This window comes from Stegostoma tigrinum, chromosome 39 (assembly GCF_030684315.1).
Source record: "Stegostoma tigrinum isolate sSteTig4 chromosome 39, sSteTig4.hap1, whole genome shotgun sequence".
In the NCBI taxonomy this organism is placed as follows: Eukaryota; Metazoa; Chordata; class Chondrichthyes; order Orectolobiformes; family Stegostomatidae; genus Stegostoma; species Stegostoma tigrinum.
In genome coordinates, this window is record NC_081392.1 from 14239761 (window position 1) to 14253470 (window position 13710).

Consider the following 13710-nt stretch of genomic DNA (forward strand, 5'->3'; position numbering starts at 1 on the left):
CTACCATGGCTGGTGGAATTTGGACCCCATTAATAAAATTTGGGATATAGGGTTGGCCTCAGTGTCGGTGACTACGAAAGGATCGTCGATTCGTGAAAGAACCCGCCTGGTCCATTAATATCCTATAAGGAAGCTAATCTGCCGGATCTGGTCTCTGTGACTCCAGACCATGGTTATGTGTTTTACTGTTTTCTGGCCCAAGCAGCCACTCCATTCAGTGGGCAGTTCGCGATAGCAACAGAAGCTGGCCTTGACCACGATGCCCAAACGTTTTAAAAATATATGTAAAAGTGATGGCCTTTAACTCCAGGCATATGATTTCAGCCCCGTCCAGAGTCCTTTACTTGTGTGTATTCTAACCAGCATTGTACAAGTGTTGTACATCCTTATCCTCCACGGATTATATCAGGACTAGGCCGTTCGGCCCCTTAACCCTGCTCTGCCATTCAATATGATCATGGCTGATTTGCTTGTGGCCTCTACTCTACTTTCCACTAGCCCCCCTCCCCAGCCCACTCTGAACATAGACCAGCCCAGCACAGTACAGGCCCTTCAGCCCATGATGTTGTGCCGAGCTTTTATCCTAATCCTAAAGTCTGTCTAAACTCCACCCCTACCTTATACTATCATCCATATACCTACCTAATAGCTGCTTAAATGCCCTTAATGAGGCACTACCCTCTCGGGCAATGCATTCCACGTCCTGACCACTCTCTGAGTAAAGAACCCACCTCTGACAACTCCCTATATCTACCTCCACTCACTTTAAAACTATGCCCCCTCGAAATAGCTACCTCCACCCTAGGAAAAAGTCTCTGGCTGTCCATTCTATCTATACCTCTGATCATTTTGTACGCCCCTATCAAGTCACCTCTCATCCTTTGTCGTTCTAAAGAGAAAAGCCCTAGTTTTCCCAACCTTTCCTCGTAAGACCTTCCCTCCATTCCAGGGCAACATCCTGGTAAATCTCCTCTGCACCTTTTCCAACGCTTCCACATCTTTCCTGTAATGAAGTGGCCAGAACTGGGCACAATACTCCAGATGTGGCCGAACCAGGCTTCTTTGTATAGCTGGAGCATAACTTCACAGCTCTTGAACTCAATTCCTCTATTAATGGAAGTTAACACCCCATATGCCTTCTTAACAAATCTATCCACCTGGGTGGCAGCTTTCAGGGAACTGTGAACATGAACCCCAAGATCCCTCTGCTCCTCCACACTGCCACGAATCTTTCTGTTAACCCTGTATGATGCTTTCAAGTTTGTCGTTCCAAAATGAATCTGGTTGATTAAACATTTGTCTAACCTGGGCATCAATATGCCATCTCCACTCCTTTCTGGGAAAGGAAATCTACCTTCGGTATCTTACGTGACAGGCCCTTGTCTTTAAACAGTGCCCCTTCACTCCAAAAATCCCCCACCAAGGGAAATACCCTCTCAACATCCGGTCTGTCAGAGCCCCCTCCGACTCTCCACCAGCTGCAGATAGACCAATCCCAATGCGCACTCACTAAACCCACAAGCTCTGCTTCTCACTCCTGACTCTGAAGGGTACTATTGAGGCTTTACTCTGTATCTAACCCCGTGCTGTCCCTGCACTTGGGAGCATTTGATGGCAGACAGTGTAAAGGGAGCTTTACTTTCAGGTTACTTCCTCTTATACAAGAGTAGAGGGAGCTTTATTCTGTACCTAACCCCAGGTTATACCTATCCTGAGTGTTTGAAGATGGTGTAGAGGAAGCTTTACTTTATTGTTAACCCTATGCTTCCCCTGATCTGGGACTGAGTGGAGAGGGCCCCAAGGAAAAATATCTCTGAAGATTTTGGAAGCTCGGATTATAGTTCTCGTGTGTGGAGTAGGGTTTTGACCCCATGGTCTGACTTTTAGTGGAACGTGCTTGCTCTCTGAGCATCACTGGGCATATTTATTCTCCCAGAGGCCTGGGACTGTCTGTCTGGACAGCAAGTCTGACTCAGACCCCTGGCTGCTGGTCAGCTGGAGCATCCTGACTGCCTCTGGGATTAAGCTATGCCCTTCGGCCCGTTCAGCAGCTTCCGCACTTGGACATGTCAGAGCTGCTCAAACACACACATGCTTGATTTAAGAGACCCCTCCTGCTCTGCCAGGCACAGCCTTTGTCAGTGACCCACCAGGCTGCAGGGGTTGGGGTTTAGAACTACAAAGGAAGATCCCATGTTTATTTCCTTATCTTAGATGTGCGCTGAGGAGCACTAACCAGTCAGCTCTACCTGCCTTGTCTGTCCTCTCCACCGAAAACTACGCCCCCCGCCCCCACCGATAAAACCCAATAATGAAGTCACTGTTAAATCTGTTTCAGCACCATTTTAGGGGAGAGTAGTTCAGAGGGTGACAACTTGCAGAGTGAATAAAACCCCTCATCTTACCCCCAACTCTCTTTACCAATCGTCTTTAATCTGTACCCCCTCAGGTTCCAGGAACAGTGTAAGACCATAAGGTGTAGCAGCAGAATTAGGATGTTTGGCCCATCAAGTCTGCTCCGCCATTCGCAGAGATCATACCTGGTCTGCCAACCCTCCATTCCTTTTTTTTCTGCCTTCCCCACCCCCCCCCCACCCCAATCACTCGATTCCCTTAATTACTAAACCTCACTGCCTCACTCAGGATTCACAAAGCATTCTGACAGCTGTTGTGGAATCAGGATGGAGCCAAGCGGTGTGTCAAGGAATGGGGACTGGGGTTGGGGGTGGGGGTGGGGGTGGGAGGGGTGGTGGAGGATGGAAGGGGGAGGTGGTCAGTCTTCGATCTGCTGATGTGAAACCTAAGAACCCTCGCTGTGGGGGTGGGGGGTGGTGGGGGAGGGGGAGTGGGGAAGGACCCGTCACAGCTAATGTGCGTTCCAGAATTCGCTGAGCTATCCCTGGGACATTGAGACTTTTTATAAACCTGCAGCATTTTCCCTATCATCTCCTGCCTGGGAGATGGTGGGAGGGGGGAGAGCAGGAGAGAGTTCAGTGTCAGGTATCAGTGAATGGATTGATGCTTTGACAGTCCCACCCCAGGATACTGTAGCAGTGGTTGGTGGAGGTGTGGTGGGTGGGCTTGGTATTGCGAGCCCGCGCTCCTGCCAGCAGGTCCCCTTCCCCGCTTCCCTGTTTCCTGTCCTATCTCATCTGTGGCAAATCCATCTCCTGGCCTACCAGTGTACACAAGTTATAGCCGCTATATATAAACAAAAATCCCAAGAGCCGACTTTACAATAGCCTCAATCTTTGACAGGACATGGTTTAACTATTTCAGTGCTGTCGTGAGGTGTTCTCATTCCGGTCTTTTGTCCAATACCCAACCATCTCAGAAGGTTCACCACCTTCTGGCATGAGACTCCACAGAGGCTAACCAAACTGCCTGACTGCCATGTTGCCCAGTTGGTGAGGTGTGGGGGCGTGGTAGCATTCAGAGCTGGGAACTCCTGTTGCAGACCAGGGCTGGTCATGGAAAGCTTGGCTTCCATGGGTAGCATCTTGCCTCCTGGAGGCTGAGGGTCTGGGGTTCAAGCCCCACTCCCAGGTTCTGGATCACACGGTTGAAGATGCCATCTTTCCCCAGTGCCTGAGAAAGACCCCACAGCGGCTGTTTGAAGAGGAGAACATACCTTCTTTATTGGGTGCAGGTGGATGCTTACACAGGACTTCTGATGGCATTTGGGCCAGATCTTCAGGCCAATGGTGATGCCGTGGGCAGTGTCCAGCTGCCAACGTGTGGTAGAGCTGTCTGTTTTCCACTGGGACTGCCGACTGACCCTTGGTGAAACAAAAATGACCAGTTTTTAAAAATTCATAAATGAATTATGGGTATCGTTAGCCAGGCCAGCATGTTTTGCTCCATCCTAATTGCCCCTTGAGAAGGTGGTGGTGAGCTGCCTTCCTGAACCACTACAGTCCATGTGCTGTAAGTTGACTGACAATGCCCCTTAGGGAGGGGATTCCAGGATTCTGACCCAGCGACACTGAAGGAACAGCGATATATTTCCAAGTCAGGGTGGCAGGTGGCTTGGAGAGGAACTTGCAAGGGGGTGGTGTTCCCATGTATCTGCTGCCCCTTGTCCTTCTGGATGGAAATGGCCATGGGTTTGGAAGGTGCTGTCTGAGGATCTTTGGTGAATTTCTGCAATGCATCTTGTAGACGCTACACACTGCAGCGACTGAGCGTCAGTGGAGGGCGGGAGTGGGATGTAGTGCTAATCAAGTGTGGGCTGCTTTGTCCTGGATGGTGTTGAGCTTCTTGAGTGTTGTTGGAGCTGCATCCATCCAGGGCAAGTGGGGAGTATTCCATCACACCCCTGACTTGTGCCCTATAGATGATGGACAGGCTATGGGGAGTCAGGCGTTGAGTTATGAACCACAGTATTCCTATCCTCTGATCTGCCCTTGTGACCACTGTGTTTATGTGGTGAATCCAGTTGAGTTTCTGGTCAATAGTAACCCCCAGGATGTTGATAGCGGGGGATTCAGTGACAATAACACCATTGAATATCAAGGGGTGATGGTTAGATTGTCTCTTATTGGTGATGCCTAGTATTTGAGTGGCACAAATGTTACTTGTCAGTCCTCCTGTCTCCCGCAAGGAAAGTCCATTAGGTGCAGGAAAGTCAAAATGAGTTTTATGTCCTTTAATGAAGGAGAGTGTATGGGCAAGGCAGGACAGGGTGGGGGCTTGGGCAGGGTCTGATTGGAATGATGGAGCGTTGTCACAATGGTTGGTAATGTGGAGCATTGTTTGTGCTTCTCAACTCAGTTAGACATTTTTCTGATTGACCCTTGCAGAGGTAATAGTTTGCACTCTTTGGGGTAGATGGTTTTGAACCTCAGCCTTCTGGTCCAGAGGTAAGGACACTACCACAAGACTCCTTGCTTGGATAAGTTATACTGACTAATTACTGAGTTACAGCAAGCATTCCATTTCCTGGGGGCTCTCACTGAATCTCTACAGTGCAGAAGCAGGCCATTCGGTCCATCGAATTCACACCATTCCCTTTGAAGCTCAATCCAAACAGACCCAACCCACTACCCTATCCCTGTATCTCCCATGTTGAATCCACCTCACCTGCACATCCCTGGACACTACAGGTGATTAGCACGGCCATGCCACCTAACCTGAACATCTTTCGACTGTGGGAGGAAACAGGAGCACCCAAAAGGCATTACAAACCCCACACAGACAATCGCCCATTGTCATTGCGTTGAATAGCAGTGTGGGCTTGATATGCTGAATGGTCCACTTCTCTGTCCTATATTTCTAGCTCTTTCTTTCTCAGCATCTATATAGATATTTCGCTCGCTCTCTCTCTCTTTGCTTTCTTCCATCCTGCGACCTGGAAGTAATGTCCTTCAACAACTGGCTAATGTCAGAGACAGTAAGAACTGCCGATGTTGGAGTCAGAGATAACGCAGTGTGGAGCTGGATGAATACAGCAGGCCAGGCAACATCAGAGGAACAGGAAAGCTGACATTTTGGGTCGGCACCCTTCTTCAGAAATGTGGGAGGGGAAGGGGGCTCTGAAATAAATAGAGGGGGGGGTGGTGGGCGGTGTTAGAAGGTGGAAAGTGGAGTGGATAGGTGGGAGAGAAGATGGACAGGTCGAGGAGGCGGGATGAAGCTAGTACAGGTGTGTGTAGGTAGAAAGTGGTGGGGGTTGGTCAGCGAGGAAGGAGAAGCGGATAGATGGGAGAGAAGACAGCTCAATGAGGTGGGAATGAGAGGTCAGGGGGTGGGGAGATTTTGAAGCTCATAAAGTCCACATTGAGACCATTGGGTTGTAGGCTTCCAGGACAGAATATGAGGCGCTACTCCTTCAGTTTCCAGGGGCATCGTTGTGACTAATGTCACTTAGTGATTCTTTGAGGGCAACTTCAGCATAGCCAATGATCCAGAGATCCTTACCCCCCCACCCCGTGTCCTTGTTTTACTGGCCAGTTGTTGCCTGGAGCTGGAAACCTCCTATCGACTGTGCGTTAGTCGAGAGATAAGGCTGACAGGATGGAAAGCGAGTGTTTCAGAGGAAGTTGCTGCATGCCTTGGTCTGTTTATTTACAGATTGAAACTGCATCCTGGTCAAACAGCAGCGAAAGGGAGATAAAAACCCTGTGGCCGCTGCCCCCTCCCCCCCCCACGCACACACACGCCTCGTGTCTCTCAGAGTGTCTCAGACATCGCTGACCAGTCACCATGCCAAACCCTATCGCGACTTTGTTGTCACTGTCCAGACGCTATTATCTTACCGGAAAATGATTCAGGGTCACTGTGTAACTGAGAGGAGCTGGAGATTAACTTGTCTGGTGTGTCAATAGCAATTCTCAAAGCAGGCCCTCCCCATGCTGGTGTGGGAGGTGCAGTTTATCTCAAATTGTACAGAGTCATAGCAATTTACTTCACAGAAACAGACCCTTACTTGTCCATTCCAACCAGATTATCCTAAATTATTCTAGTCCCATTTACCAGCCTTAGGCCCATATCCCACTGAACCCTTCCTATCCATGTCCCCATCCAGGTGCCTTTTAAATGTTGTAACTGTACCGGCCTCCACCACTTCCTCTGGCAGCTCGTTCCACACACACACCACCCTCTGTGTGCAATATTGCCCCTTAGGCCCCTTCTAAATCTTTCCCCTCGCACCTTAAACCTATGCTCCTCTAGTTTCAGACTCCCCTACCCTAGGGGAAAGACCTTGTCTACTCACCCTATCCATGCCCCTCATGAGTTTATAAACCTCTATAAAGTCACCCCTCAGCCTCTGATGCTCCAGTGAAAATGATCCCAGTCTATTCAGCCTCTCCCCGTAACTCAAACACTCCAACCCTGGCAACATCCTTGTAAATCTTTTCTGAACCCTTTTGAGTTTCACAACATCCTTCATATAACAGGGAGAACAGAACTGAACACGAGATTCCAAAGTGGCCCTAACCAATGTCCTGTACAGCCTCAATATGACATCCCAACGTCTGTACTCATCTGACTCAACTATTTGGGCATCGATAACTTCCTGTTCAAAATAGAGAGGGAGAAATTGACTTGTTAATGTGGAGTCTGTACTTATTAAAGGTTATGATTGCATTCTGAATGACCACAATGTGACAATCACAGGCACCTGGTCCCTGTGCATACGCAGTCTTGCAACACAACTCTCATACCTGAGGTGTTACATGTGCATATTCTGATGCCATACTTTCCAAATCAAAAGTATATGAAATGTGCAAGATGTTTCCTGATTTCTAATTGGTCTGATGATCTACGCACAAGAAATTAACCTCTAACTGACCCCAAAAGGTGGAGAAACTGCATTGCTTCATGTTGACATACATGCTGAGCTACCCTTAGCTATATGTTGGCTGTAGGGTTATGTAGTATGAGTCAGTTACAAAATCCTTCTCTGAGACCGTAAGACATAGGAGCAAATGTAGGCCATTCAGCCCATTATGCCTGCTTGCCTATGGATGAGACTGAGACTGATCTGATAATCCTCAATTCCAATTTCTTCCTTTTCCCTAGAAACCCTTAATCTCTCTTCCTGATTAAAACGATCTATTTTAGCCTTAATGACCCAGCCTTGACTGCCCTTTGTGGATAAGGAATTCTGAAAATTCACTCCCTTCTGACAGAAGAAATTCCTCCCCATCTCTGTCTTCAACGTGCAACTCCTTATACTGGGATGATGTCCCTCCGGTCCCAGACCCTCCCACAAGGAGAAGCAACCTTTCTCTGTGAATCCCTCCACAAACCTCATGTGTTCCTATATGGTCACTTCTCATTCTTCTAAGCTCCAATGAGTACAGACCCAATGTACTACTCCCCCGTTTCATAAGACACGCCTTCCATATCAATCAATCTGTCTCTGGACTGCCTCCAATGCCAGGATATCTCTCCCTACAACCAATTGGTTCATAGTGTTCCACTTGTGTTCTAACTTGTGCCTTGTATACTTTCAGCAGAGCCCCCCCGCCTACTTTTAAACTCTGTTTCCTTTGAAATAAAGGCCGATAATGTATTGGTCTTCCCCTTGAGCCATGATTTCAGGCCGATACACTGCACCCCTTAGGGAACAAATTGCCCTGAATTTAAGCGGACCTGATTCTTCGGGGATCAATGTTTCCGTTTTAATTTTGCATCTCTTAAAAACTTGTTGTAGGCCGAAGCATAATGACTACGTCATTCGGCACTGCCCAGTTTCTGTGTGGACAACCAAGAGGGGCTAATTTTAGATTGAGATTAATGACCGCCTGAAAAACATCCAGCTCCTGGTGCTGGTGAGGGATCAGTTTGGGCCTTTTCTCAAAAATGATATTCACAGATTTGGGCCTCACTGGCCAGCCCTGTATTTATTGGCCATCTCTAGTTGCCCCTTGAGAAAGTGGCGGTGAGCTGCCTCCATCTATTATGTCAGTTGATTGCTATGAGCTGGGATACGGTCTCTCAAAGGATAGTGGAAACAAAGCCGGTGATAATTTTCGAAAGAGGATTGGAGAAAAACGAACCACGGCTTTTGGGGGTCGGGCTGGGGGGTCTCATGTGGTGAGATTTTGGGGGCTCCAAGTGCTGAGAAAGCAATGGCCACGATGGAGTTCCAACTGCAGTCCATCTCACAGGGCTCTGCCCCGATGGACCCCTTCCCAACTCCCTCTCAGTTTTCACTGAGGGGTCACCACAAGCAGGGGAAATGGGATAATTCCTGTTTGCCCTTCCAAGAAAGCCTAATGGGACACTTAGAAAGAGGACAAGTCAGGAGAATGGGGTTGAGAAACACATCAGCCATGATGATGTGTTGAGTAGACTCAATGGGCTGAATGGTCTAAATCTGCTGCTATATCTTGTGGACTTATGATTCTTCTGGCCTCATATTTTGTGGTCTTGTGCCGTATCATTCTCCGAAGCTGTGAAATATAAAGGCTCTCCCTCTCCACCAATGCTGTGTGAACTGCTAACCATTTCCAACACTCTCTCTTCTTTTTATTTCAGATTTCCAGAATCTGCTGGATTTTGCTTTGGGCAGAGTCCCATTCCAGGGTTAAATATTTTCCAGGCCTCCTCCCGAGGAAAAGGCTTTAAGTCTCTAAAACTGGCTCCTGTTCCTCTGGGGCCTCGAACCCCTTAGGCAGAGGGAGCTGGACCTGCAATTATTTCTATCCCAGAGGGTGGTTAGGAATCAACCACATTGCTGTGGGTCTGGAGTCACATGTAGTCCAGACCAGGCAAGGACAGCAGTTTCCTTCCCTAAAGGACATTAATGAACCTGATGGATCTTTTCCCCAAACTGTTGGCAACAGATTCATGGTCATCATTAGACTCTCAATTCCGGATTTTTGTTTCATTGAATTCAAATTCCACCATCTGCTGTGGTGGGATTCAAACACAAGTCCTCAGAACATTAGAGATAATGGGAACTGCAGATGCTGGAGAATTCCAAGATAATAAAATGTGAGGCTGGATGAACACAGCAGGCCAAGCAGCATCTCAGGAGCACAAAAGCTGACGTTTCGGGCCTAGACCCTTCCTCAGAACATTAGTTGGGTCTCTGGAATGATAACACCACTAGGCCATCACCAATCCCAGAAAAGTCTAAGCATGGCTGATCCCTGGGTCAGTGCAATATTCCTGCTCTCTCTCTCTGTACTCCTTGATACCCTTCATGTCTAAAAATATATCTATCCCATTTTTGAAGATATTCAGTGACTTGGCTTCCGCAGTCTTCTATAGAGGATTGCTACACCTTAAATGATAATTTCATTTTTACTCACCTCAGTTATTCCATACTCTGAGACTATGTCTCCTCATTCTAGGCTCCCCAGCCTGGGAAATTATCCTTCCTGCTTCTAGTCCGTTCAGCCCTGTTAGAATTCTATGTTTTATTCAGATTCACTCCCATTCTTTTAAACTCCAGTTAAGACAGGCTCAGTTGAGCCAATGTCTTCTCATAGGACAGTCCTGCCATCACCAGTGTGACGGCAAAATACTGCAGATGCTGGAAAGCTGAAACAGACACAAGGATTGCCAAAGAAACTCAGCAGGTCTGGCAGTTTCTTTGGATACAGAATGTTTCCAGTCCCGTGTGACTGTTCTTCAGAACCAATGTCTTCAGCCTCAGCCTACTGAAACTCCATCCATGGCCTTTCTTAGATGATGAGACCACATCTGCACAAAATACTCTAGGCATACACTCACCAAGGTCCTGTAGAACAGTCAGAAGACATCCCTCCTTCTGAACTCAAATCCCCTTTTAATGAAGGCCTGCTCACCATTTGCTTTACTGATTTCTCCTGTGTGACCTTGTCTGTGCATTTTTAAAATTCATTTGTTGCCAGCATTTATTACCCCGTCCCTAATTGCCCCTTGAGAAGATGGGGGTGAGCCGCCTTCTTGAGCCGCTGCAGTCCGTGTGCTATAGGTTGACCCACAATGCCCTTAGGGAGGGAATTCCAGGATTTTGACCCAAATACACTGAAGGAACGGCGATGTATTTCCAAGTCAGGTTGGGGAGTGGCTCAGAGGGGAACTTGCAGGGGGTGGTGTTCCCATGTATCTGCTGCCCTTGTCCTTCTGGATGGAAGTGGTCATGAGTTTGGAAGGTGCTGCCTGAGGATCTTTGGTAAATGTCTGCAGGGCACCTTGTAGCTGGTACACACTGCTGTTACTGAGCGTCGGTAGTGGAGGGAATGGGATGTTTGTGGATGTGGTAGCAATCAAACGGGGGCTGCTTTTTCCTGGATAGTGTCGAGCTTCTTGAGTGTTGTTGGGGCTTTGGAGACAGAAAGCGGCGTTAACGTTTCGGGTCCAGTGACCCTTCTTCAGCACTTTCCTTGTAGCTGGGTCACCAGAGGAACGAACACGCTCATTCATTTACTGCGCTGCCCCGGATATCCAGTGGAGTCAAAGTGTTGATCCCACTGAGCTCCGGTCTCTCCTATTGGAGTCTGGGGGCGGAAAGAAGGCTTCCTAATGGGGATAGAGGGCAGATTCGTTTCCATCACAAACATTCCCCTCTTTGCTGTGATCTCTCTCCCGCACAGCCGCGACTCGTGGCCGCGGAGAGGAGCAAAACAGACGACTCACCCTCCTGCAATGTTTTCTCTTTTTATGTTTTGGCTTCTGAAGGGGCAAGACTGCATAATATGATCGGAATGTCTACAATAAAGGGCGGAAGTGGCAATTAAGCAGGACAGGAAAGGTAGCATTGTGTGTTCCCTGCTCTCAGTTGCCTGGAACCTCTTGCACAAACAATAGCGTTGCCAGAAAAAGAACTCGGAGCTCGTCCCATCATGAGGTTCCACGCTGCGGTGATATTATTGTGAACTTTCTTCCTGTGTTGGAATATTTTTGTTTTTCTTTTCCCTCTCCGCTCCTAATGCAATTTTCCGTTATTCACCTCACTCCATCGATCAGCGAGCGTTGGCAGGAAATTTGACCGTGAACTGTGGTCCCAGGCCAACTGCATCAGCTGTGTGCCACTTCCCATCTCCTGTTGTCGGGCTGTAGTTTGAAGGGTGCACACTACAGATTTGAGAAATATCCAGGCAGGCACTCCCGGTGTAACGCTGAGGGAATGCTGCACTGTTGGGAGGCCAGCAGTTAAGCTGAGCCTGTCTGCAACTTCAAGTGGGTGTAAAACGATCCCATGGCCACTTTTTCATAGAAAAGAAGTGGAATTCTCTCTGGTATCCATAGAATCCCTACAGTGTGGAAGCAGGCCATTCGACCCATCCAGTCTACAGCAATGCTCCAAAGTGTATCCCAGCCCACTTCCCCTGCATTTCCCACGACTAATCTACGCATCTCAGGACACAACGAGCAATTTAGCAAGGCCAATCTATCTAGCCTGAACATCTTTGGACTGTGGGAGGAAAGTGGAGCACCCAGAGGGGACCCACACAGACAGACCCGGGGAGAACACACAAGCTCCAAACAGACAGCCAACCGAAGGTGGAATTGAACCCAGCTCCCTAGCCCTGTGAGGCACTCGTGTTAATCGCTGAGCCATATAGGTCTACAACCCAGGGACCCGGGTTCAATTCCACCCTCGGGTGACTGTCTGTGTGGAGTTTGCACATTCTCCCGGTTTCTGCGTGGGTTTCCTCCCACAGTCCAAAGATGTGCGGGTTAGGGTGGATTGGCCATGCTAAATTACCCACAATGCCCAGGGATGTGCAGGTTAGGGCAGATTGGCCGTGCTAAATTACCCATAGTGCCCAGGGATGTGCAGGTTAGGGTGGATTGGCTGTGCTAAATTACCCACAATGCCCAGGGATGTGCAGGTGAGGTGGATCGGCCATGCTAAATTACCCATAGTGCCCAGGGATGTGCAGGTTAGGGTGGATTGGCCATGCTAAATTACCCATAGTGCCCAGGGATGTGCAGGTTAGGGCAGATTGGCCGTGCTAAATTACCCATAGTGCCCAGGGATGTGCAGGTTAGGGTGGATTGGCTGTGCTAAATTACCCACAATGCCCAGGGATGTGCAGGTTAGGTGGATCGGCCATGCTAAATTACCCATAGTGCCCAGGGATGTGCAGGTTAGGGCAGATTGGCCATGCTAAATTACCCATAGTGCCCAGGGATGTGCAGGTTAGGGCAGATTGGCCGTGCTAAATTACCCATAGTGCCCAGGGATGTGCAGGTTAGGGTGGATCGGCCACGCTAAATTACCCATAGTGCCCAAGAATGTGCAGGTTAGGGTGGATTGGCCATGCTAAATTACCCATAGTGCCCAGGGATGTGCAGGTTAGGGCAGATTGGCCATGCTAAATTACCCATAGTGCCCAGGGATGTGCAAGTTAGGGCAGATTGGCTGTGCTAAATTACCCATAATGCCCAGGGATGTACAGGTTAGGGTGGATTGGCCGTGCTAAATTACCCATAGTGCCCAGGGATGTGCAGGCTAAGTGGATTTGCCGTGCTAAATTCCCATATTATCAGCAGCCTGGATGGTAAATTGATTAGGCATGGTAAATGTGGGGTTATGGGCATAGGGTAGGGGCCTGGGACTGAGTGGGATGCTTTTTAGAAGGTCAGTGCAGACTTGATGGGCCAAAAAGCCTCTTTCTGCTCTGCAGGGATTCTGTGACTTTAATCTCATTAGCCAGATGATCTAGTCATTGCTGTTTGAGAGAGCTGGCTGTGCAGAAATTGGCTACCATGGTTTCCACACAGTGACTACACTTCAAAATTATTCCATTGGTCATGAAGACTTTTGGGATATGTTCTGTGGTTGTGAAAGACCATATATAAATGCAGCTGTTTCTACCTTTTGACATCTGCATGCAGTCAAATTCCAATTCAGCTGAAGCAGGGTATCTTGAAGTAACTGGAGAGTGATCTGAGTTTATAACTCTTTTTACGTTTAACTCTGGATATCGAGGAATTAATAAAACTGAAAGAACTGCATGTGCTCAAAATCTGAAACAAAAATAGAAATTGCTGGAAAAACTCAGCAAGTCTGGCAGCATTTGTGGAGAGAAATCAGAGTTAACATTTCGGGTCCGGTGACCCTTCCTCAGAATTGAGGTAATAATGTCTGGTTAATCACTTTGTTAATTTTTTGCATGTTTTTACTTAAGGTAAAAACAAGTAGAGACTATTAATTGACTAGGTACGTGTGTATAGGAAGCACCTGAAATTCTGGGGAATAGCAGCTTTAGGACTGAATAGTCAATGAACTCTATCCACAAAGGAAGTTGTCTCATTTTT